This window comes from Ovis aries, chromosome X (genome assembly GCF_016772045.2).
Source record: "Ovis aries strain OAR_USU_Benz2616 breed Rambouillet chromosome X, ARS-UI_Ramb_v3.0, whole genome shotgun sequence".
Classification (NCBI taxonomy): Eukaryota; Metazoa; Chordata; class Mammalia; order Artiodactyla; family Bovidae; genus Ovis; species Ovis aries.
In genome coordinates this window covers 57,852,749-57,879,240 of record NC_056080.1, presented here as the reverse complement: position 1 = coordinate 57,879,240, position 26,492 = coordinate 57,852,749, and the positions used below count along the sequence as shown (strand labels likewise).

At 42.2% G+C, this 26,492-nt stretch overlaps 1 protein-coding gene across 3 annotated transcripts in view; it reads left to right on the top strand.

Annotated features, from left to right (window-relative positions):
- The first annotated feature begins 1,354 nt into the window (after positions 1-1,354).
- The window catches only part of JADE3 (jade family PHD finger 3), a 143,217-nt gene continuing 118,079 nt past the window's right edge, over positions 1,355-26,492 (top strand). For 2 of the 3 annotated variants that reach the window (XM_027962807.3, XM_060407299.1), the window contains exon 1: positions 1,790-1,867. The gene's annotated coding sequence lies outside the window, so the exon portion shown is untranslated. Of the gene's footprint in view, positions 1,406-1,789; positions 1,868-26,492 lie in introns of those variants that run through there. The other variant, XM_042242009.1, reaches the window with a different exon arrangement.

The following is a 26,492-nucleotide window of genomic DNA, read 5'->3' as shown; positions in this document are numbered from 1 at the left end:
GCATTTAAAACTGGCGAAATCTAAGTAAGGACTGTGGCTTGTACCAATGTCAATATCTTGGTTATGTAAGATATTACCATTGGGGAAAATTGGGTGAAGAGTACTTGAAACTGTTTTGTAATACTTTTTTTTTTTTTTTTACAGATCCTGTGAATCTATAATTATTTCAAAATAAGTATAATATTGAGGTAAGGCTTCCCTGGTAGTTCAGCTGGTAAAGAATCTGCCAACAATGCAGGAGACCTGGGTTCCTTTCTTGAGTTGGGAAGATCCCAGGAGGAGGGCATGGCAAACCACTCCAGTATTCTTGCCTGGAGAATCCCCATGGACAGAGGAGCTTGGTGGGCTACAGTCCATGGGGTCACAAAAAGTCGGACACGACTGAGCGACTAAGCACAGCACAGTCCAGCAATACTGAGGTAAATAAAAGGAGGATAATAAATAAATGAGGTAAGTCTGAAGGGCCACGAATATTTTAGAATTCACATATTTGCACATTATGAAATAGAACTACATCTTTAATACTGAAAACAGACAAAATACAAAAAGAGCCCACATTTTTGTTTAGCCTAGAAATGTGAATGAAAATGACAATTATGAGTTCATGGTAAAGAGTTTGCTGCTTAAACATCTGTATGAGTCAGTTTTCATCCAGAGACAGACACACAAAGACGCACACACAGTCACACTTATTCATTCATTGATTAGAAGACATTGGCTTACAAATGTGGGGCAGGCAAGGCAAATCCAAAATCTATAGGGCACACAATCAGAAAGGAATGACCAGACCCATCCAGATTATCCAGAATAATCTCCCTCACTTTATGTCAACTGATCAGGAGCTTTAATTACACGAAAATACCTTCACAGCAACACCTCGGTTAGTGTTTGACTGAATAACTGGGGGCTGTACCCTAACCAAGTTGACTCATCAAAAAGCCACACCTCATAAACCACTTGTGCCTGCAACTGAATAAATTTATTCTGTGAATAGACACTTCGGCTTGAATATTATTATAGGTGTAATTCAAGCGCAAACGGCTTAAATCAATAGTGACCGACAACAAGTTGCATACAGGAGGGTCCACTTATAGAACTTCAGAGTTGAAAGGGGCCATGAAAAGCTTAGGTAGCATTTCAACACAACCCAGGCACCTCCCCATCGTCGGCGTCTCCAGCCCTCAGAGGTGGTGAGGCGCCTCCAGCCCTCAGAGGTGGTGAGGCGCCTCCAGGCTGCAGCGCACCCAGCAGGAGCTGAGAGGAACCCACCTGGAGCCCCGCGCGGCGCGTGCGGGAGCACTAAGTGGGCGGGGCCTCAAGGCGCGCGGCGGTGGCAAACTGCGCCCGGCCCGCCAGAAGAGCGCGCGGCGGTCAGAGCGGTCGGACAGCAGGGAGCCAGAGACGGGTAGGGCGAGCGCGGCCGGCGGTTGGCTGCGGGTGGGGGGGCGGTTGGAGTGGAACGCGGAGGTTGGGGAGACGGTGGAGAAGGAAGGAAGGGGAAGAGGCGGAGCGTGGGAGCGCACAGTGTCAGGAATACAATAGTGTTCCGCGCCGCTTCAGCCGCTGCCGCCGCCGCCTCCTTCGCTGCCGCCGCCGCCCAACCGCCTGCCCAGCGCTGAGGCCTGACGGGCCGGGCGGGCGGGCGAGGGCCGAGGGCGGGAGCTGAGGCGCGGGGGCCGGCCCCGGCGGATCCGGCGGCGGGGCGGAGGGCGGGGGGTAAGGGAGGAGATTAGGGGGCAGGTGCGAGGGAGGGGAGAGAAGAAAGCGAGCGGTTCAGGGGGCGGTTACCACCTCTACCAGACTCGCCCGGCACGTTGCCGGGCCCTAGTGTGGAGCCGGGAAGGAGCAGCGGTCGCGCCGCGCCAAGGTAGGCGCCGCTGACGCTGGACGCGGGGCGAGCGGGTTTGGGGGGCGTCGCGTCGGGTGGGTAGCGGGAGTGGCGGCCTCAGGGAGTGGAAACGGGCGCCACGGAGCGCAACGTCCCAGAACAACCTCGCCGCGCTCCGGGTCGGTCCGGCTCCACACGGCGGTGGCCTCCGGCGTCCCCAGAGCCTTGGAGCCGAGAGCGTGTGTGGGCTGAGGTAAAGTGCCCGGTGGCTCCTCCGCCGGCTCCGGGCAGCGCTGGGTGGCCGGCCCGGGGGCGTGGGTGGTGGGGGCGGCCGGCCGGGTTCGGCTGCGGCTACACTCGGGCAGAAATTGAGCGCCATAACTGTTGCGGCCGTTTCCTCCGGTGCCCCCTCCTGGCGCCCCCTCCCTCCCGGTTCACTGCCTGCTCTCGGGGCTCCCGGGGTCCGACCCGCGGCGTGAGGACGCGCTCTGCGGGCCTCCTGGGGCCGGATGCTCCAGGGAGCGGGGGCGCACCCCGACTGTTTCGCTGTTGAGGGGCGGGAAGAACCGAGTCCCAGAGACTGGGGGCCGGGCGGTGCGGGCGGCGGCGTGGTCCCGCCGTTAGTGAGCCCCGGCGTCCCGCGGGCTGACGAACTTTCCCTCCCCCTCGCGTTATTGTTCCAGAGCTGCCGGTCCGGGCCGCCGCGACCGGAGAGTGCCGGGCGGTCCGGGGGGGCGGGGGTGGGAAAAACGGGAGGGCTTTCCGAATCTTACGGGAAAATTTTTCCCACAGCTGGGCACGGAAAACTTAACTTTTCTCAGCAATTGAGTTGGTTTTATTCCCCACGCCATGGTGATATCGATTAAAGAAAAAAAAAAAAAAAGTCTGCCTCCAATCTTTTCCTCTCGCTTTTCTCGAGCTACTGCTTCGGTGAAGTCCGACTTTAAATTGCACGCGGTAACCAACCTGCGTTTATTATTTGTGAGGGGGGAAAGCGGGGGGAGGGACCTCGAGTGTGGGACCATAATGGTGGTATGTGAAGGCATGTTTAGAAGTTGGTATCATTGTGTAGCCCTGGGACATATGCAGCTCCTAAGCATTTGGCAAGAAACTTGTTTGGCCGCTTCTCTGACTTTCTGAGATGCAAGGAAATCCATGCTCTCAGATGTTCATGGGGTTGTTTTGGATGTGAGATCCGTTGATCTGTAAAGCTGAGGTTGAGATCCCCGTGTCCGCCCCCCTACCCCGCGGGCCTCCTCGGGCCCCCCCCCACCCCCCGCGCGCCTGATTGTGTAAGAAATCAAAACCGTGTTGATGGTGATTCCAGTGGCCTGGAGGGAAAGGCGACCTCATTCTCTGATAAAGATAACTGTCTGCTTCTCTCTAAACTGGCAAAGTAATGGAAAATAATTTAGGTAAAGACTGGTTGCACAACATCTTGGCTTAGTTTAAGCAACCCAGAATCCACTTTCCCAGAGTAGTTCTCTTAAATACCTTCCCTGCAGCCATTTCTTGTCAGCCTGGGGGGTGAGGTGGCGGGGGGTGGGGGTGGCGGTGAGAAAGGAGTCGGCCTGAACAAAGCATTCTATTTTTATTTAATACTTTCATAACATCTGTAAACAATGGGAATGTGGATCCTAGGCCTCTGTACCCTTTAAATAGTGTAGTTCTCATGCTTTTATAGCATCATGTGGGTAAGTGAAATAGATGTAGTTTTTCCCCCTCTCTTCTGTTTATAGCCTAGGAGTAAGGATCCCACCTGCTAACGCAGGAGACTTGGGTTTGATCCCTGGGTTGGGAAGATCCCCTGGAGGAGGGCATGGCAACCCACTCCAGTATTCTTGCCTGGAGAATCCCATGGACCAGAAGAGCCTGGCGGGCTGTAAGTCCATAGGATCGCAAAGAGTCCGACTTGACTTAGCAGGCAGGCATTCTATCTACCTTTATAACGTGTCATTTTCTTTTTCATCTAAAGGGAGCTCTGAATTTAAATACTTGAACTATAAGAGGGTAAAAACTCTCTCCAAGGGTGAAAGAATTACATGAGATCTTCTCAGTGTTAGCTGCCATCACTGACACCTTTCCTTCAACTGTGCTCTTCTCTACAGTTTTGTTTGCTTGAGAAGTGCTTGTAACCTAGTCTTGGTGCCTTGACAGAGTTTCTTGCATTCTTCGTCCAGTCATTTCTGAAATATTCAGGGGTCCTTGTCTGGTTCTAGAACCTACACTTTCATTCTCCCACTTTTCTGAGTCGTGTTGCTGTGAGTTGGTGAATCTTGGTCACAGGTAGGGGAGAGTGAAGAAGGGCCTCTCAGTCCTTCCTGAAGTGTTTGTGATCAGTTGGCCACCAGGAGTGACTTGGAAGCAGCCTGAGGGGCACCTGTGACCCACCTTCTGGCCTGTAGAGAAGGTTCCCAGGAGCAGGACAGATGATGGTTCATGGCTCTCATAGTTGAGTTGTATGGGTTAGAGAAAGTTAAAATATTTAAGAACAAAGGATGTTGAAGGCTGTAGGTTGAATATGAATTTCTTTGGTAATGCTTGTCTTTTTTCTCCTTTGTGTTCCACCAACTCTAACAACCCATTTCTCCCCTAAGCTACACAAAGCCATTTCTTCTTTATACATACTTTGAGGTATGGCTGGAACTAAGCAAGTATTTGGGGGGGAGGCACGAGGCAGAAGGCATTGAGTGCTTTTGAAGACGTGGCATTACAGAGGGCTCTAATAAGCCTTGATCAGGGATACAGAGGTTGAACATTGTGTAGGACATAATGCATCTATCTCCTCATAGAGCTTACACAAAACAGGAGCTGAGGAAGGTAGAGATCATATGCTGGTTTACATTAAGAAAACCTCATCCAAGGATAACTTACTATGATCTTCATTTGTCTCACCTTATAGGTGAGAGTTGAGTGTTGGGTGACACCCATGTGGCACTCTTCAGAAATGGCTAATAGGGGGACACTTGAATGATTTCAAGTTTCTATCTGTTGTCCTACTTACAGTGGCTAGGAAAGCTGAAGCATTCTGTTTTGAGGAGTGGGGAAGGTCTAGGATGAGTAGGTAGAAGTGATGAATGAATAAAAGGGTGCTAGCAAGTGGTCGTTACAGACCAAGTAACTACTGCTTTGAGTTTTCTGTTTTCTGGAATCTTCGTGATTCCCCCAGGGTTATTTTTTCTTACTCTCTGTAAGTCTCTCCATAGACAATAGCAGCAAAGCTCTTACCATCAGATCTGTCTCTGTGCTGCTCTTGTGTGGGTGGAACAGTGAACAAGAAAGTGTGAGGAGAATTTGCCTGGCCCCATAACTGAGCTTGGGGAAGGGAAAGTAAGGACTCAGAGGGTAGCTGACTGAAGAAAGTAGGGTGCTTGGTGTGGGGAATAGTACTGGAGCTTTGTCCAATAGGAGATACCTATGCATTCATTAGTACTCTTCAAGCAATAAATAATTTAATCTCTGTCCCAACCCAGAAGCGGTGGCTGAGCCCTGTTGCCCATGGGATTTTTGTCCTTTGATATTGGCTGATAGGCAAGGAAACATGACTCTGGAGTGTGTTTTTTGGAACAGGTAACAAGGTAATATGGTACCAGCATGGCCAGTACCTTGTGTGTTCAATCCCCTGGGAATATCTTTTTTTTCTAATTTCAAATTTTCAGAACTTTTTATTTTGATATAATATTATAATTACAGAAAAGTTGCAAAAATAGTACAAAGAACTCCTGTATTCCTTTTACTCAAACTTACCATTTACTAACAGTTTGCTCCCATTTGCTTTATCATTTGCTCTGTTTTCTTTTATGACCCATTTGAAAGTAACCATTGAGATATTTGTCAAAGGCATCTGCTCATGAGGGTGGCTCAAATGCAGCTGCTGGGTATAGCAAAATATTGGTGAGTGGTCTACCTAAAGTTGTAAAATACCCATTTGTAAATAACATGGAATCTCTGGTGCTAGATATAGAAATCATTATCAGTTGTAAAAGTGGTTAAAATAAACTCCCTTTTTGTTGTCATTTTTGTCAAATTTGTTTTTAGCTATGCCAAACTTTAATATTTTTATGAAAATTCATTCTACCACTCCCCAACTTTGTACTTATTATATATTCTCCAACATTTTAATTTACTTAACAAATTTGTTTGCTAGGGGTATAAGAGGTAAAAGATATTCATCCCCTTGAAAGCTCAACATCCAGTGGAAAGGTAAGGAAATCTACCATCTCAATCAAGGGGAAGAGTATTCTGCTGAAGGAATTTACACGGCTGATTGGAACATCAGGCTGGTTAAGGATTTGAAGAGTTAAATACCTGGGTGTCATTTGGGAAGTATGTAAATATGAAGATACATTTTTTCTGATGCTCGCTGCTCTTAGTTGACAAGGTTCATGAGTTAGAGAAACCTTTGGTGTCATATACAGCACAGGCTGTAGGGTCATGCCAACTTGGATTTTAATCCATCACTTGATTTTGACCAGTTACTTAACTTCACTGTGTCTCGGTTTCTTCATCTGCCAAAACACACTTTTGAGGTAATAATTGCTCTATAAACATTCATCTTCCCTTCCAGAATTGCATTATGGGGGAAATAGCATGAAAGGGATTAGGTATTAAGGTGAAATCCAAGGAGGTGTTTCTATTTTTCTACAAATAAATATCTAATTACTAATTGTACTAAATTGCGATGAAGATTTACTATGAGGTAATAGCAATAACAGCAGTGATGATTTGTTAACCATTTCTTGTGTGCTAAGCATTGTGCTAAGTGCTTATCACAGGGTTTCTTTCTGAGATATGAAGCTCAAAGAGGTGAAGCAAAGGTAACTTGCCTAAAGTCAAACAGCAAGTAAGACGTAGAATGCTTCAGAGAGGGAGATGGAGACCCGCATGGTGCCTTGGATCCTGAAGGCTTAGCAGGAAAAAGCAGGGTAAAAGAGAGAAGGGATTGCCAGGCAGAGGGAACAGCAGGTGTTTTAAGGGCACTGAGGTGGGAGAGAGGTGGAAAGGATCCAAAGAGGTTTGACTAGGACCTGGAGAAAGAGATGAGACAGGCAGGGTAAGATTGACAGGGTCTTATGGGACCTCGTTAAGGAGCTTGTGTTTTACTCCAAGGGCTGTAGGAGGCTGCTAGAAGGTGTTTCTGTGTGTGTATGTGTGAATCCAGAAAGGCATCTCCTGAAGCCTAAACAGAAGTGGCTTAAGAGAGTCATTTCCCTTTTAGTGTCTCACTTAGTGATCCAATAGAGGCAGTGTTTCTGGCCCAAATGTGTAGATCTTAAACAGTTTTTACTGCCCACCATTAACATGGCTAAAAAGAGTTGCTGTGTGTGATGCTGGAAGAAGCTGGTCCTGTGGAATGCTTCTAGAAGGAGGTTTAATTGGGCTTGTATTACCTGATGCTTTTTAGGCTGCATTGAGGGAGCTCTTTCAGCTTTCAGCAAGCCCTGTCAAATGGGGAAACAAGTAGAACTGAAAGAAAAAGTAATTCCTGGAAACCTAAGTTCATGTTAGAAATGGAACTGTTGACTATAAGACTTTGGTTTAAATATATCATGATAAAGATGCTTCATTGACTAAATGGAAATTTTTTGTGTTTTGTGTGTATGTGTGTTTTAGTGTGTGCCATCTGTGATGGCAGACAGCGCATTTGTGAGAATCCAGGAGGACTCAGGAATTTTTTCGATACTTACATATTTATTCTCATCCAGGTACTGCAGGTTTTTCTGTTTGGAACTATTATGTGCAGAGTAAACTTCATAGGGGAAGATCAGTGTTCTCTTCCCCTTTCCATATGTATTGGACCACAGATATATTTACTTTGGAGTAGCCTATGTCAGTTAACTTTTTTTTGGAGGAGGGGAGGGAGGGTGGTTAGCTGGCAACTGCATGATCTAGGATGGCCTTGCTCATACATCTGGTAGTTGCCAGGCTGGTTGGTCTAGGAGGCCCTAAGCTGGGATGGCTCATCCTCACTCCAAGTGGTCCCTCATCCAGCTGGCTAGTTTGGACTTGTTAACATCATAGTCTCAAAGGCACAAAGAGTAGCAGATGAGAGCAGGCACCAAGGCAAAAGCACTTCTCAAGTGTCTGTCACATTTGATACTGTCCCATCAGTCAAACCACAGAAGTTCCTTGGCCAAGCCCAGAGTCATTGTGGGAGGGGACCATTACTGCAATAATGCATATTAATTATTAATGAATATAATCTGTTTTCCTTTGATAAATCATTTTAAACACTTACTTATAAATGTAGTGTATTCTCTTTTTTTTGCCACACCACACAGCATTGTGAGATCTTAGTTCCTCAACCAGGGATCAAACCTGTGCCCCTGGCATTAAAAGCACAGAGTCTTAACCACTGAACCACGAGGGAAGTCCCAATGTAGTGTATTCTTGAGACTAAATAATATGATTGTGCCATCTCTCTTTTATCGGTTTGAAGCTGAGTGATGGTTTTTCTGGAAGGAAGCCAAAGGGTGACAGTGTGGCTCAAGATACAGTCTCATGAGTGGCTTGGTTGCTCACTGATCTTATATGGCTATTATCAAAGGAGCCCCTGGGTTTCCTCAACCTCTGGTTCAAGCTTTAGCACAAAAACTGTAATGTGCTAGACTGCACTAGGTTTTGAGGTCAAGCAAAAAGATAGTTAATGGGGAATCCACCACTACCTGAAAGATGAGAGAAACTTCTGCAGCCTTTCTTCATAACCTTTATGTGAGTTACAATTTTACCTAAGAGAAGAAATCCTTATTTGGGCATTATAACAAGGACAAAGAATTCTGTTAGGTATGTTTTATTTGGTCAAAATTTTAAAATCTCTGTGTGGTTGCAGTGGAGAATCCAAGGTTGTGCTACAGAGTTAGTGGCCAGTGATTAGTAATTTGGGGCATCAGCCGGCTTTTGCTTGTGACGATTTTAGAAGTAACACCTTTTACATACCTGAAATAGGCTTTGCAACCAGCTTGTGGCCTGAAATATATTACATGAAAATTCAACTGGATCCTAGTAAGCACATGGGGAAAACTGAGTAGAAGGCTTTATTTTGTACATCTTAGAGCTCCAGAAAATTGCCTGGTGATAGAATCTCAGTATCTTTTTTTTCCTCTTAGGATAAAAATTAAACATCCCTGATATTTTAAGTCAATGACTTGGAAATAGCCATCAAAATTATAAATGCACATATCATTTGACCCAGCAAACACTTGCAGAAATGAATTCAATAAATACTTGCATATTACTTGGAGTATTGCTTATAATAGCAAAAGAGTGGTTATAGCCTAAGGATCAATCAAGGCTTGATTTCTACAGTAAAATATTACATTGATATCGCATGATCTTCAAGATGTACAAAATGAAAAATAAAGCAAGAAATAGAGCACTGTATATTGTATACTAACATTTGTGTATAATAGTACTCTTGCCTGGAATATCCCATGGATGGAGGAGCCAGTAGGCTTCAGTCCATGGGGTCGCTAAGAGTCAGACACGACTGAACGACTTCACTTTCACGCATCAGAGAAGGAAATGGCAACCCACTCCAGTGTTCTTGCCTGGAGAATCCCAGGGACGGTGGAGCCTGGCGGGCTGCCGTCTGTGGGGTCGCACAGAATCGGACATGACTGAAGTGACTTAGCAGCAGCAGTGGGGCAGTAATACATGCATTTTTGCTTATATAAGCATAAAATATTTCTGAAAGGATACTCAAGACACTGAGCTTTGGGGCACACATGGCTGGGGTAGAGGGAGGGAAGGAGACTTCATTACATAAACTTTTATGTATACTTTTGGAATTTTAAGCCATGTGAATATATTACCCTATTTAAAAATTAAGGACATTTATCTAAAAAGAAATGGTGTATGGTTATGGTGATATGAACTTCCATTGATCTGGTCAGAACTATCCTTGTTAAAAAATATATCCAGCCAGTTTTGTTTCCTAGAAATGCCTCAGAATAGCATACTTCTGAATTTTTAACTATAGCCCTATCTTTTCCAAAATGTCATATGAATGTAATAAATGCAATATGTAGCCTTTTTTGGTCTGCTTTTACATGATTCATCTAATAATACTTTTTCCTTTTTATCATTGAATTGCATTCCATTGTATGGACGTACCACAGTTTGTTCATTCACCTGTTTGAGGACACAACTTGGTTGCTTCCAGGCAATTATGAGTAAATCTGAATAAACATTTTTGTGTGGACATAAGTTTTCAGTTCACTTGGGTAAATACCTAGGAATGGGATTGCAGAGTTTTTATAAGAAACTGCCAAACTGTCTTCCAAAATGATTCTCTATCATTTTGCATTCCCACCAGCCATGAAAATGACTGTATGTCAAAGTTCATTTTCCTGTGTTTGGATGTCCAGTAGTTCCAGAACCATTTGTTGAAAAGACTGTGTTTCTCCATTTAATTGCTTTTGTACTTCTGTCAATGCTTGTGACATATGACAGTGCTTGTGTGGGTCTATTTCTGAAATCTCTATTCTGATGAGTTGATCTGTGTGTCTATCACTTTGCCATTACCACACTGTCTTGACTACAATAGATTCATAGGATTCTTCAGTTCAGTTCAGTCGCTCAGTCGTGTCCGATTCTTTGCGACCCCATGAATCGCAGCACGCCAGGCCTCCCTGTCCATCACCAACTCCCGGAGTTCACTCAGACTCACGTCCATCAAGTCCAGTGATGCCATCCAGCCATCTCATCCTCTGTCGTCCCCTTCTTCTCCTGCTCCCAGTCCCTCCCAGCATCAGAGTCTTTTCCAATGAGTCAACACTTCGCATGAGGTGGCCAAAGCACTGGAGTTTCAGCTTTAGCATCATTCCTTCCAAAAGAACACCCAGGGCTGATCTCCTTCAGAATGGACTGGTTGGATCTCCTTGCAGTCCAAGGGACTCTCAAGAGTCTTCTCCAACACCACAGTTCAAAAGCATCAATTCTTCGGCGCTCAGCCTTCTTCACAGTCCAACTCTCACATCCATACATGACCACTGGAAAAACCATAGCCTTGACTAGACGGACCTTAGTCGGCAAAGTAATGTCTCTGCTTTTGAATATACTATCTAGGTTGGTCATAACTTTTCTTCCAAGGAGTAAGCGTCTTTTAATTTCATGGCTGCAGTCACCATCTACAGTGATTTTGGAGCCCAAAAAATAAAGTCTGACACTGTTTGCATTGTTTCCCCATCTGTTTCCCATGAAGTGATGGGACCAGATGCCATGATCTTCATTTTCTGAATGTTGAGCTTTAAGCCAACTTTTTCACTCTCCACTTTAACTTTTATCAAGAGGCTTTTTAGTTCCTCTTCACTTTCTGCCATAAGGGTGGTGTCATCTGCATATCTGAGATTATTGATATTTCTCCCGGCAATCTTGATTCCAGCTTGTGCTTCTTCCAGCCCAGCGTTTCTCATGATGTACTCTGCATATAAGTTAAATAAGCAGGGTGACAGTATATAGCCTTGATGTACTTCTTTTCCTATTTGGAACCCGTCTGTTGTTCCATGTCCAGTTCTAACTGTTGCTTCCTGACCTGCACATAGGTTTCTCAAGAGGCAGGTCAGGTGGTCTGTATTCGCATCTCTTTCAGAATTTTCCACAGTTTATTGTAATCCACACAGTCAAAGGCTTTGGCATAGTCAATAAAGCAGAAATAGATGTTTTTCTGGAACTCTCTTGCTTTTTCTATGATCTAGTGGATGTTGGCAATTTGATCTCTGGTTCCTCTGCCGGTTCTAAAACCAGCTTGAACATCAGGAAGTTCACGGTTCACGTATTGCTGAAGCCTGGCTTGGAGAATTTTGAGCATTACTTTACTGGCATGTGAGATGAGTGCAATTGTGCAGTAGTTTGAGCATTCTTTGGCATTGCCTTTCTTTGGGATTGGAATGAAAACTGACCTTTTCCAGTCCTGTGGCCACTGCTGAGTTTTCCAAATTTGTTGGCATATTGAGTGCAGCACTTTCACAGCACCATCTTTTAGGATTTGAAATAGCTCAACTGGAATTCCATCACCTCCACTAGCTTTGTTCGTAGTGATGCTTTCTAAGGCCCACTTGACTTCACATTCCAGCATGTCTGGCTCTAGGTGAGTGATCACACCATTGTGATTATCTTGGTCTTGAAGATCTTTTTTGTACAGTTCTTTTGTGTATTCTTGCCACCTCTTCTTAATATCTTCTGCTTCTGGTAGGTCCATACCATTTCTGTCCTTTATCAAGCTCATCTTTGCATGAAATGTTGCCTTGGTATCTCTAATTTTCTTGAAGAGATCTCTAGTCTTTCCCATTCTGTTCTTTTCCTCTATTTCTTTGCATTGATCGCTTAGGAAGGCTTTCTTATCTCTTCTTGCTATTCTTTGGAACTCTGCATTCACATGCTTATATCTTTCCTTTTCTCCTTTGCTTTTCGCTTCTCTTCTTGTCACAGCTATTTGTAAGGCCTCCCCAGACAGCCATTTTGCTTTTTTGCATTTCTTTTCCATGGGGATGGTCTTGATCCCTGTCTCCTATAAAATGTCACGAACCTCCATCCATAGTTCATCAGGCACTCTATCTATCAGATCTAGGCCCTTAAATCTATTTCTCACTTCCACTGTATAATCATAAGGGATTTGATTTAGGTCATACCTGAATGGTCTAGTGGTTTCCCCTACTTTCTTCAATTTAAGTCTGAATTTGGCAATAAGGAGTTCATGATCTGAGAGACAGTCAGCTCCTGGGTTGTTTTTGTTGACTGTATAGAGCTTTTCCATCTTTGGCTGCAAAGAATATAATCAATCTGATTTTGGTATTGACCATCTGGTGATGTCCATGTGTAGAGTCTTCTCTTGTGTTGTTGGAAGAGGATGTTTGCTATGACCAGTGCATTTTCTTGGCAAAACTCTATTAGTCTTTGCCCTGCTTCATTCCGTATTGCAAGGCCAAATTTGCCTGTGACTCCAGGTGTTTCTTGACTTCCTACTTTTGCATTCCAGTCCCCTGTAATGAAAAGGTCATCTTTTTGGGGTGTTAGTTCTAAAAGGTCTTGTAGGTCTTCATAGAACCGTTCTAGTTAGCTTCTTCAGCATTGCTGGTTGGGGCATAGACTTGGATTACTGTGATATTAAATGGTTTGCCTTGGAAACGAACAGAGATCATTCTGTCGTTTTTAGATTGCATCCAAGTACTGCATTTTGGACTCTCTTGTTGACCATGATGGCTACTCCATTTCTTCTGAGGGATTCCTGCCCATAGTAGTAGATATAATGGTCATCTGAGTTAAATTCACCCATTCCAGTCCATTTTAGTTCAGTGATTCCTAGAATGTCGATATTCACCCTTGCCATCTCTTGTTTGACCAGTTCCAATTTGCCTTGAATCATGGACCTGATATTCCAGGTTCCTATGCAATATTGCTCTTTACAGCATCGGAGCTTGCTTCCATCACCAGTCACATCCACAACTGGGTATTGTTTTTGCTTTGGCTCCATCCCTTCATTCTTTCTGGAGTTATTTGTCCACTGATCTCCAGTAGCATATTGGGCACCTACTGACCATAGGATTCTTGAAATCATGTAATATGAATAGTTATTTTTTCTTCTTTATCAGAGTTTTAGTGGTGAGAGAGGACATCCTTAATTTGGTCCAATCTTGGAAAGTGTTCCATTTCTCACTGTTAAGTATGATGTTAGCTGCAGGGTTTTTTTGAACCCTCTTGTGCTGAATAGGGCTTCCCAGGTGGTACTAATGGTAAAGAACCCACCTGCCAATGAAGAGATGGAAGAGATGCAAGTTCATTCCCTAGGTCGGGAAGATCCCCAGGAGGAGGACATGGCAACCCACTCCAGTGTTCTTGTCTGGAGAATCACATGGACAGAGGAGCCTGGCAGGTTACAATCCTTGGGGTCACAAAGAGTTGGACATGACTGAAGAGACTTAGCATGCACACACACTGAAAAGATTTAATATAGGCCTAAGGCTGCTATGTTTAGAAGACCCGCTTGAAAGATTGACCCTTGACTGGTATTTGGGAAATTGGCTTTTCAAACATTTTTAAATAACATTTAAAAAAAATTTATTTGGTTGTACCAGGTCTTGGTTGCGGCACGCACAGTCTTTGATCTTTGTTGCAGTGTGTGAATTCTTTAGTTGCAGCATGTGGGATCTAGTTCCTTGACCAGGGATCAAACCCAGGCCCCCTGTGTTGGCAGTGTGGAGTCTGAGCCACTGGACCACCAGGGAAGTCCCTCATTTTTGAAACATTTTGAAAAGAAAATATTATATTCTACATTCATTTATTCCTTTCCCAGTGCTTTTCATTTCTTTATGCTAATCCAAGTTCCTACCTTATTCTTAATCTTTCTGCCTGAAGAATGTTCCTTTAACATTTTTATGCCAGATATACTGTCAGTAAATATTTTGTTTCTGTTTGAGAAAGTCTTTTTTTCCCTCACTTTTGAAGGACATTTTCATGGAATGTGGAATTTTCATGGAATATTGACACTTTTTTCCTCTCTCCACTGTTGCCTTGCTTGCATGGTTTCTGATAAGTCTGATGTAATTCTTATCTTGTTCCTCCATAGTTAATTTGTCTTTTTGCCTCTGGTTCCCTTCAATCCCTTTGTATTTGCTTAGGTGTGGCTTTCTTTTTTTCATATTTGTGCTGCTTGGTATTCTCTGAGCTTCTTGTATCTGTGGTTTGTTGTCTGTCACTAATTTTGAAAGTTCTCAGCCATTATTTCTTCAAATAATTATGCCCAGTTCTTTTTTTTTCCTTCCTTCTGGGGTTCCAGTTACAAGTATGTTATTCTGTTTGATATTGCCTCACAGTTCTTGAATGCTGTGTTCTATTTTTTTTCTCTTTTGTCTCTTTTCATTTTTATTTTTATTGACCTGATCAGTAAACTTGATCTGTATGTTCACTTATTCTTTTTTTGTGTCAGTTCTGCTGTTGAGCATGGTGTGTTTTTACTGTTGTTTTTTTTTTTTATTATTGAGCGTTTCCATTTGATTCTTTATCACAGTTAACACCTCTTTGGTGAAATTATCCATCTGCTCTTGCATATTGTCTACCTTTTCCATTAAGAGTTTTTATCATAGTAATCATAATTCTTTTAGATTTCATTTCTGATAGCTCCGACTTCTGTGTCATATGAGTCTGGATCTGATGATTGTTTTGGCATTTGTAATATCTTCCTGAAAGTGAAAGTGAAGTCGCTCAGTCGTGTCTGACTCTTTGCAACCCCATAGACTGTAGCCTACCAGGCTCCTCTGTCCATGGGATTTCCTAGGCAATAGTACTGGAGTGGATTGCCATTTCCTTCTCCAGGGGATCTTCCCAACCCAGGGCTCGAACCCAGGTCTCCCACATTGTAGACAGATGCTTTACCGTCTGAGCCACCAGGGAAGTTCAAACTGTTGACATGAATCTTGAAGAAAGGCAGTGAAGTGAAGTCACTCAGTTGTGTCCAACTCTTTGTGACCCCATGGACTGCAGCCTACCGTGCTCCTCCATCCATGGGATTTTCCAGGCAAGAGTACTGGAGTGGGTTGCCATTTCCTTCTCCAGGGGATCTTCCCGACCCAGGGATCGAACCCAGGTCTCCCACATTGTAGGCAGATGCTTTACCATCTGAGCCACTGCCTTTTGTTATACCTCATAAATAAGCTGAAAGCTGAACATGGGCAGGAGAACACAAGTTTCCTTCTGCTAGGCCTTTAGTGTGGGGATTTAAATTAATCAGGAGTTGGCCTATGTTCCATCTTTGTTTTTGCTACAGGCACCAGAGATTTCTGATTCTTCTAGTGATACCTTCTTTTTGACTCCTGCTTAGCTTTGGGTTTTTCCTTGTGCTTTTTCCCAAGAGCTGTCTCTTATAGCCCTCCCAGTTGTATTCCACCATTGCTAACCCAGTAGCTGGTTTTCCAGGTGGTGGTTGGTGGGGGACGAGGAGTTCTCTGATGATTTGATTAACTCTCAGGCAGGTGCTCTAGCAGTTCTAACTGCCTTTAGTGTGTCTTGAGTGCGTCCTTCACAAGATTTCCTGCCCCTCTTCCAGGGGTGGAGCTTCTTTTTCTTTTACCTCTGTTCCTTCTCCCAGCTGCAATGAGTATCCACCAGTATCCTCAAGCCAGAGATTTTAAGTCCACCCCTCAAACCCCTGCAAATTAAGCCTTTTGTTCTGTGTGATAGATAAAGGAAAGGGGTCTGGGTGGATTTCACAGTGAGTGCTGTTTTCCTCAGCCAACCAGCACCTTGGTGGAAGCTTTGACATTTTTCCTAATCCTCCCTGTAGGAACCTTGTGGGATTCCTTTTGGTAAAACTTGAGGATGGGAAACCCCACCCGCACAGTGTGGAGTCCAGGAACTTCAAACTCTCGTGATGTTTCCATACTCTGGTCTCCAGTAATTTGTCAGAATCTCTGGTTTAATCTTCCTACCAGCTTACACGTTCGGATCCTGTGTCTACCTGCAGGCACCAATCTCTTCAGATAGTGGGATGGGGGTTTGCCCTGTGACTTCATTTCTCTGATAGGGCCATTGGACATATCAAGAGGAGTCATTGATTTTCAGTGGATCTAGCTTCTTTCTTTTTGTAAAGGTGGAAATGATGGTCTCCCAATGACCGAACTGACACTTAAGTCCTCCAAGAAAATTTTATTCTACATAAATCTCTAGTATGCAGCTCATAGAAATTTAGTGCAGGTTAGTTTTCCCCCCCTATTTTTATTTTTCTCATACCCTTGAATTTTATACTTGTATGGTTAAGGAGCCAGGAATAATTGATTCTGGTTTGGCTACTGCCTATTTTAGACTTCAAAAACCTCTATACCACTGGCAGTATGTTAAACGTTTGTCTTGCTCTCTTTCAAAATTCTGTGTGTGCCTTTGTGATTATTGAGTATGTTGTTAGCAGTCAATAATAATTTGCTTCATTCAAAATTAGAGCATGGTTTAGCCTTTCTAGATTATAGGGTTTGTTGGTGACCATGTGTTTGTCATTTTTATTCTCTGCATTTCCAGGTGCAGTTCAGTTCAGCTAATATTTGAGTGCCCACTGTGTTATGAGTGAGGCACTGTGTTAAGTAGAATACAAGCCTAACCTGGTAAATAGAGTAACCAAGGGGTGCCTGAAGGCAATGGAAACCCCATGGATGGAAATATATTGTAACATTAGAATCATCTCCATTTTAATTGAGAAGGATTTTTTAAATTCTTTTTAAATTTTTGTTTTTAATTATGCTAGTGATGCATGAATGCATTCTAGTAAAAACTGAAAAGTTGTAGAAAGAGCTGTGGTTGTCCATGACATCCTTATGACACTCATTCCATCACGTTCTCCTTTCCAGAGTTAATTTTGGTTACATACTTTTGTTTTAGTCTGCAAATTTCTATATTAAATATATCATCTAATAAGTTTACTGAAATACTTTTAATATTTTTTGGCCGCACCACATAGCATGTGGGATCTTAGTTCCCCAACCAGGGATTGAACCCATGCCCCCTGCAATGGAAGCACAGAGTCTTAACTTGGACTTCCTTCAGGGAAGTCCTGTGAAATACTTTTATTTTTAAGGAAATAAGCACCCAAATTTATTTAACTTTTAAGGAATGTTTATTAGAGGTAACTGTCATCATTCTGATTGGATGTGTGGCCTAATCATGGTTCTTTGCTTCACATTATAATTTAACTCTTCTAATTTTTAAACCTGAAAACTAGTGTTGGTGATACATTGAACTGTAGAAGGTTATTGTAAGTAAATGAGAAATACAGAAATTAGTACTGACTGAAAAGATGATGACCTGTTGCCTTTTTATCATATGGTATATATGACTTTTGGGGGGATATGTATAGTTGTGTGGATTTTGACGCATGTATATAGATCAGTATAACCACTGCCAAAATCAAAGTACAAAACAATTCCATCACTTAAGGAAATTCCTTTGTGCTACCTCTTTCAGTCACATTCTGTTCTCACCCCAACTCCTGGCAGCTACTGATCTGTGCTCTATCATACTCTAGTTTTGTCACTCTGATGTAACATAAATGTAGTCAGACTATATGTAATCTTTTGAATCTTGTTTTTTTTTTCACTCAGCATAATGCTTTTGAGATTTCATCCAAGTTGTGTGTTTCAAATGGCTTGTTCCTTTTTATTATTGAGTAATCGTCTATTGTATGAATGTACCACATTTTGGTTGTTTCCAGTTTTGAGTGATTATAAGTAGAGCTGCTATAAAAGTTCACATGCAAGTGTTTGTGTGCCCATAAATTTGCATTTTTTTTCTAGGGTAAATATCTGAGGGTGAGATTGCTAGAATTACACTGCCATTCATGGTAAAACTAGTTAGCTAAAGTTTGAATGCTAGAATGGATAGAATAGCAAAGAGCCAAGTTGTTTAAATCTTGCTTTTGCCTTTTTCTAGCTATGCAACCTCAAGTGAGTTTAACCTCTTTGTGCCACAGTTTCTTTATTTGTATAGTTTTAATTGAGGTTTTTTGTTTTTTGTTTTTTTTTCCTCACCACACCACTTGGCTTGTGGGATCTTAGTTCCTTGACCAGGGATTGAACCCACACCCTCTGCATTGGAAGGTGGAGTCTTAACAACTGGGCTGATGGGGAACTCCCCAGTTTCCTTGTTTGTAAAATGAAGTTCATATGGGCTTCCCAGGTGGCACTAGTGGTAAGGAACACACCTGCCAGTGCAGGAGACACAAGAGACACTGGTTCGATCCCTGGGTGAGGAAGATCCCCTGGAGGAGGACATGGCAACCCACTCCAGTATTCTTGCTAGAGAATCCCATGGACAGAGGAGCCTAACAGGCTACAGTACATGGGGTCACAGAGTAGAACACAACTGAAGTGATTTAGCATGCACGGGATTATGTGTGGAATTAATGGCATATTAAGAATAAAATGCTGATCAGTGTCTGGCAAACAAATACATTATTCTTATCATCTCATGTTTAATAGAACCTTTACTTGTCAGAAACATTTACCTTTAGTCAGTTAAAATGGAGAAATTAAATAATCCATAGGGGTGGTGTGTTTGGTAGGTAAGTCTTCAAAGTATGTTGTCTATGAGTGAAATCTTAAAAGTTGTCCTTAGTGGTGAAAAAGTTTAGGAACATATAGATGTATGGGAGTCCTATATAATATCTGAAGCTTGGACCCACTTTTGAACAACCCAGATGCCCACTGTTAATGGTTTTCCTTGTCCTCCCGATGTTAAATAATCAGTTCACCAAAAATTTAGTGTATTGCTATATTTTATAAAGAAGCTGCAAAAAGCTCAGAATCAGGTAGTTCAGAATCAATTAACATTCTTTGAGTGCTTGCTGTATACCAAGCCCATGTCTAGACACTCCTCAAGTATATAAACCTGAGTATCTTCCCCATGAAATAATTTGGATAATCACTAAATGTTATTTTTATACTTTTTTTAAAAAGCTAACTGTTAAGGACACTAATGAGGCATGATTTCTTGGAACCTCCATGATATGAACCATTTATAATTTCTCAGATCCTAAAATAAAACACATATTTTTAAAGGAAGTCTCCCCAGTTTTGAAGAGCACATTGAGAGAATTGGCAAAAACTCATCATGCCCACTCAGATCTCTCCCTAGAACACTATGTCATTAGAAAATGCAGTGGAGGTCCCTTTCTTGCATAACTGCTGTATACTGTGGTCTGGCTCAGTCTGAGCAAGCACCAAGGGCAGAGGAGATGTGTTTTCCCTTGAAGAACTTTTTCCTATCCTGTGATGTGCTCACAAAGGGCCACCCATTCACCTACCAGACAGTAGATGAAGCCCTGTATATGCAAAAAGGAGCCTAAATATCCTTTCTTTTCCTGTCTGTCAGTTGAGTTGTTTGTAATGTTTCCCCATGATACAATCCATCAACTGAAGACAGTTCCTCACCTGGAATTTCAGAGCAACTAGGTGGAACAGTCTGGGAAGTCATTTCTGAGTTGTTTCCTCACTGCCTCCCCTCTACCAATACCACCAGCACTCCAGCACTCCAGTTTACCTGGAGCCTTTCCTCACAACTGGATCATCATGTCCTCTTCGCCCTGCCAGTCAGTCCTACCTGGGCCAATTCCAAATTCTTGGAAATTCTAGCTTAGCAGGAGATTCCCTGCTTCCCCAAAGGCCACTCATTTGGATGTAATCCTCTACACCATATTCTCTCATTTTAAGTCTTGTCTTTTGTATTCACTTTGGCACCTAATGCCATACTTCCTTACTCTGTGACTTATTTCATATACACATGACCTGAAGGTTACAACTAGACTGCCACTCCCATGGTGCTAGGGAGCCTTCAAATTCTCTACATTTTATCTCTCAGACATACCTGAAACAGAAATGTTGCCTGCTGATGTTTTTATTTTCTATTGAAGTATAGTTGATTTACAATGTTGTGTTAGTTTTAGATGTACAGCGGAGTTATTCAGATACATATATATGTATGTATATAAGTGGCACTAATGGTAAAGAACCCGCCTGCCAATGCAGGAGACATAAGAGACGTGGGTTCAGTCCCTGGTAGCTCAGACAGTAAAGAATCTGCCTGCAATGTGGGAGACCCGGGTTGGATCCCTGGGTTGGGAAGATCCCCTGGAGAAGGGAATGACAACCCACTGCAGTATTCTTGCCTGGAGAATTCCATGGACAGAGGAGCCTGATGGGCTACAGCCCACAGGGTCACAAAGAGTTGGACACGACTGAGTGACTAACAGACACACACGCACACACACACAGATTCTTTTTTAGATTATTTTCCCTTATAAATTATTACAAAATATTTAGTATAGTTCTCTGTGCTATACAGTAAGTCCTTGTTGGTTATCTATTTTCTGCCTGCTGTTTAATTAACAAACCAAATATCACTTCTCATTTTGTGTTTAAAAATCACACATAGCATATTCTGATGGCCACATAAGTCCTGTGGAAAGCAGTAATTTGGGAGAAAGAAATACACATTTTGCAGACTGTCAAAAGAAAACTAGTATTTTCCTATGCTGCCAATGTGAAAAGTGTAGCTATACTGTCTGCCTGGGCAGAGCATGGCTTCACAGTATAGATTACAGTCAAAACTGCAGGCAGCTTTCACCTGGCTCCATCATAGTTTCCAGCCTTATCCACAACCCCTTGCCTACTTATAATATTAAGGAGCACTAGGATTTTTTCTTTTCAAATATAGACAAAACTTTGACTGTAAACAGTTGTATCCTACTTGTCACACGTGAAACTTGCATCTTACACAGGAGAGAGGGGTGTGTGTGTGTGTGTGTGTGTGTGATGAGTCTAAATTTAGCTCTCTCTAGGATAACCTTATATGCACAGTACATCATGAGAAATGCTGGGCTGGATGAAGCACAAGCTGGAATTAGGATTGCCAGGAGAAATATCAGTAACCTCACATATCCAGATGACGCCACCCTTATGGCAGAAAGCGAAGAACTAAAGAGGAAAATGAAAATGAAAGAGGAGAGTGAAAAAGTTGTCTTAAAAATCAACATTCAGAAAACAAAATCATGGCATTCAGTCCCATCACTTCATGGAAAATAGATGGGGAAACAGTGGAAACAGTGGCAGACTATTTTTGGGGGCTCCAAAATCACAGCAGATGATGAGTGCAGCCATGAAATTAAAAGACCCTTACTCCTTGGAAAGTTATGACCAACCTAGATAGCATATTAAAAAGCAGAGACATTACTTTATGAACAACAGTCAAGGCTGTGGTTTTTCCAGTGGTCATGTATGGATGTGAGAGTTGGACTATAAAGAAAGCTGAGCGCCGAAGAATTGATGCTTTTGAACTGTGGTGTTGGAGAAGACTCTTGAGAGTCCCTTGGACTGCAAGGAGATCCAATCAGTCCATCCTAAAGGAGATCAGTCCTGGGTGTTCATTGGAAGGACTGATGCTGAAGCTGAAACTCCAGTACTTTGGCCATCTCATGCGAAGAGTTGACTCATTGGAAAAGACCCTGATGCTGGGAAAGAAAGATTGAAGGCAGGAGGAGAAGGGGATGACAGAGGATGAGATGGTTGGGTGGTATCACTGACTTAGTGGACATGAGTTTGGGTGAACTCCAGGAGTTGGTAATGGACAGGGAGGCCTGGCTTGCTGCAGGCCATGGGGTTGTAAAGAGTCGGACATAACTGAGTGACTGAACTAACTGAGGATAACCAGTTAAATCCAGAATAAACATTTTTTTATACTTCTAAATAAGCTTGCTTGTAAAAACTCCAATTATGCCCTTTAACACCTTGAGCAAAATCCATGTAAGCACTTGGCTTTAGGGAAACCGTCTCTAGGCTGATTTCCTGCCATGATCTCTGTACCACTCCAGGTCCAACTCAACTTCCTTCCAAATGGCTGTTCATAAAGATGCACGTTGTAAAGGCCTCTTCTGTATACCCACTTCTGCCACTAAGGCCACCATGCACCCCTCTCTGCTCTCTGCATGTACTCCTGAGAGCCTAGCAGGTAAAGTCCGTCACAGCCAAGTATAACCTTTCCCATCATTCTTGCCACTTCTGTCCGAAATCCTCTCCTCTACCCACTGTACCCAAGTGTACATTCACTAGAGTCTAAACATACCATGAGTCATCCTGCCACTCCGTCTGTACTGACTCTGCCTGAAGTTCTGCACATTCCTCTGTGTTTGTTCTAGCTGTATGTTTCTCAGGATCCACTCAGAAGCTCATTTTTTTTTTTCACCTCAGTGGTTCCTACCATCTCTCAAGGCTCAAGAACTATGTGCTCAACACTTATATTCCCAAATGGGATAGTGTGATAGAGTGCTTAGTGCCCACCCAGTCTTACATCTCTGTATATATACCACTTTATAGTGTGACTTTGCAGCTCCTCCCATCAGGAGGTGGAATATATTTCTCTACTCCATGCGTCTGGGCTGTTAGTGTAACTTGCTTTGGCCAGATATGCAGCATGAGTAACTCTGGGTGACTTCTGAGCCTAGATCTCAAGAAGTCTTATAGCTTTCCTCTTTTCCCTGGGAACTCTGAAGCAACCATGTGAAGAAGCCCCAACTAGTCTGCTGGAGGAAGAGAGATGGTGTGGAGAGGCCAGTCAACTGCTAACCATTAGACATGTGAGTGAAGCCATCTTTATTCAGCCCTGATCATATTGCCAGATGACTAACCTCATGAGGGACTTTAGGAAGGACTAGCAGAAGAACCACTCAGCTGATTCTTGCCCAAATTGCTGATGCAGAGAATTATGAACAAATAAAATAGTTGTTATTTTAAGCCACTAAGTTTCGGGGTGAATTGTTTCATGTAGCAATAAATAACTGAAAGGGCAGATTTTGTTCTGCTGTATTCCTGGCTTCTAGAGAGCATGTCCATGATAGGTTTTCAGTAAGAGATCGTGGATAACTGTCATTATGGTGTCATTCCTCTCTTTACTTAATAAGCAACCAAACTTCCCAGTCCTCATGTCTCTCCCTGGCTCTCAAACAATTCAAAGCTTGAGCTCAACACTGTCTTCCAGAATGACACCTTGTAGTTCTTTTTTGCTCCACTGGACCAAAATCCATTCACTTGCTCCCTTCACACCCCTGTGACAGGTTGTATCTCTCAGCTGTACTCTGCATCCCTCACTACTTACCTCATTCACTAACTCTGAGGGGCCACCCATGGACTACCTCAGTGCCATAAAGCTATTCTCAATTTCCCAGCCTTCCATCATCACTCTGAACCCTAACCATCTGATTCACATGTGCTTATAGTTAGGAGAGACCCAAGAGATTGTCTAGGACAACCCCTTCTAGTTATGAATGAGGGAAGAAGGTCTCAGATAAAAAATAATAATAGTAAATGGCTTATTCAGGGTCACATGGTAGCAGTCTCAATACCAGAACCCACATGTCATGTAGATTATCACCTAGTAGATTGCTTATTTATGCTTGGTTCCTATGTGTGCAACTGTGCCCTGTGATTTAGACTGTGAAAGTTCTTTGGAGACAGACATAATATCTTTAACTTCTGCTTTTTTACACTCTCCTGCTATCCCCAAAGACTAACCAGTAACTATTGGACACATCAGTAGTCAATAAATACTTGTTGATTAATTGACATTTAAGAGGAAATTATGCTTGGAACTGTTTTGTATTTTGTTTCTGATGGTAATTGCAACCATAGGTATTTGTCAAAACTCGAACTGTATATTAAAAAGGGTAAATTATACTGTGTGTAAATTTTTCAATTAAGGTATAATTCAAAGCAATTATGCTGAAGAGATCTATTTATTTGATAAAAGTGGCTAAATGTATAGGTAATGTATTACTGTGAGAAAATAAATTTGTACATAATAGGCACTCAGTAGCGTTAGTTTCCTCCCTTTACACAAATGCTTCATGATTACCTGTCAAGACTGTAAAAGAAAGCATTCCTGTCCTAGGAGATGCCTGGATCTCAGATGACTTCTAAGATCCTGTGATTGGTTTGAAAGGTAAATAAATTATTATTTTGGAATGTATGTGTAAAGTAAAATACAGAAGTGCTACCACACTATTCTAAAGGTGAGCCCCCTAGAACCTTAAATTTTATTTCCAAAGATTTAGACTCACATATAAAACTATTAACCCTCTGTTAATAGAGATTATTTTAAAACTTAAAGTTAATACAAAAGAATGATCAAATGTCCTTTCATTGTCATCCTGGAGCATTGTCTGAGAGGCCCACCCAGGGATTATTTAGTTCTCTAGGGAATTACATCTTTGCTTGGCTTATTATTCACTAATGATTAGGATCTAGACCTTTTGAAGAGACATGTTAACTTACAGATTTTTGTCTGGTAGAAATGAAAAAAAATTCTGTTCGGTAGAAGAAATAATCCCAAAGACTATGGATTAACTGTCCTATAGTGCATTAACCACTTTTCTATCTAATTTAGCTATCTTATTTTAGCATTTTTACTTTCAGTATCTATATATACTGAGTCTCTCAAATATTCTTTGAATCAGCCTTGCATAATTCTGGGCCCTCACTAGTAAATTAGTCTTTGACATATTCATTCTGTATTTGTATATGAGTCATGTTTTTAATTTTTTAAGATTTTTTTGTTTTTTATTTTATTTTTATTTTTAATTTATTTTAATTGGAGACTAGTTACTTTACAGTATTGTATTGGTTTTGCCATACATCAACATGAATCCGCCACGGGTGTACACGTGTTCCCAATCCTAGACCCCCCTCCTACCTCCCTCCCCATACCATCCCTCTGGGTCATCCCAGTGCACCAGCCCCAAGCATCGTGTTTTTAATTTTGAAAATTACATCTGACACTCCAAACATCCTATGATGTTGTCTGTGGACCATGCCCCATCCTATACAAAGTCACTGAAATCTACTACTGATTGCTGGTTTTAATGCTGTATGAACACCTTGAGATACATTTTTGATCATGCTGGTACCTAAAGAGGTCTTCTCAGGAAAAAAACTAAGTGCCTCTGCAAGTGCTCAAGAAAACTGCAGAAAGACTTTCTGGAACTACTCCCACAAAATTCGAAACTGATGTTCTTTCCTATCCTGTTACTGTTCTCTATCTGTAAACCAAGAGGATGGCATTAAGAACCGTGGTTTTAGAGATCCAGAGCAAACAGACTCACACTGGGCCCTTCTTTCCTGTTAAACATTAATCCTATAATCCGCTTTTGCTAGTAATGGCCATAAAATAACTATATTGGGGCACTAAAAATTGATAAACTAGCAGCTGCCTCAAAAATCTAATAGCTTTGGCAAAATATACTGCAGCTTGTTGTGGTAGAGCCTCCTTTTCCCTAACAGGTTTTATTTTAACACTTTATTTTTCACACCACTGAACAGCATAATCAAATTAACAAATTCAGCAGATGCTCAGTGAGTTCCAGGTACTAGGCACTACTCAGCCCTGACTGCCCTCACCTTCTTCCTAAGTAGGCTCAGCTAGTACTCAGTATCAATCATTGATTTTTCAGTTGTCCAGGATGAAAATGGAGACTAGAACCCAAATGTAGGGTTGCAGTCTGCCCTGTCATCACCCAAAAGATTTAAAATGGAGTCAAGCAAAAGAATGGATCTGTTTCACTTTAAAACAATTTAATGATCTACAACACCACTGAATATTAAATGCATAGATTTGAAACATCCTGAGAAACAGGAAGGGTGGGTTAAAACGTGGTTCACAAACAAACTGGTATTTATAAATATTCTGAAATCAGCTTGACAACTTTATTGAAAGAGGTATGAAACAAATACCTTCCAATAAATACTCAAACTCAAAAATAATCCAAATGTGCCCTTTCTCACAAAGACCAAAGTGCCAAGTTTCCATGCAGTGTAGGGAATCCTCTGCAAAGGAAGTCTGAATCAAAATTCTAAAACACCAGAGAGGAGGGGGTGAAGTGGGTTGAGGCTATGGAACAGGAATAGGAGAAATTTTTACAGAGATTCAGTTTCTAGTTAATTGCCACCATATAGAAATATGATTGATTTCTGTATTGACCTTATATCCTGCTTCCTTGCTAGGCTGTTAGTTATAGGACTTAAAAAAGTAAATTCTCTGATATATTCTAAACAAACAATCATGTTGTTTAGGAGTAGGGATACTTTCATTTTCTTTCAATCTTTATACCTTTTATATATTTTTTGTCTCTTATTGCACAGGCCAA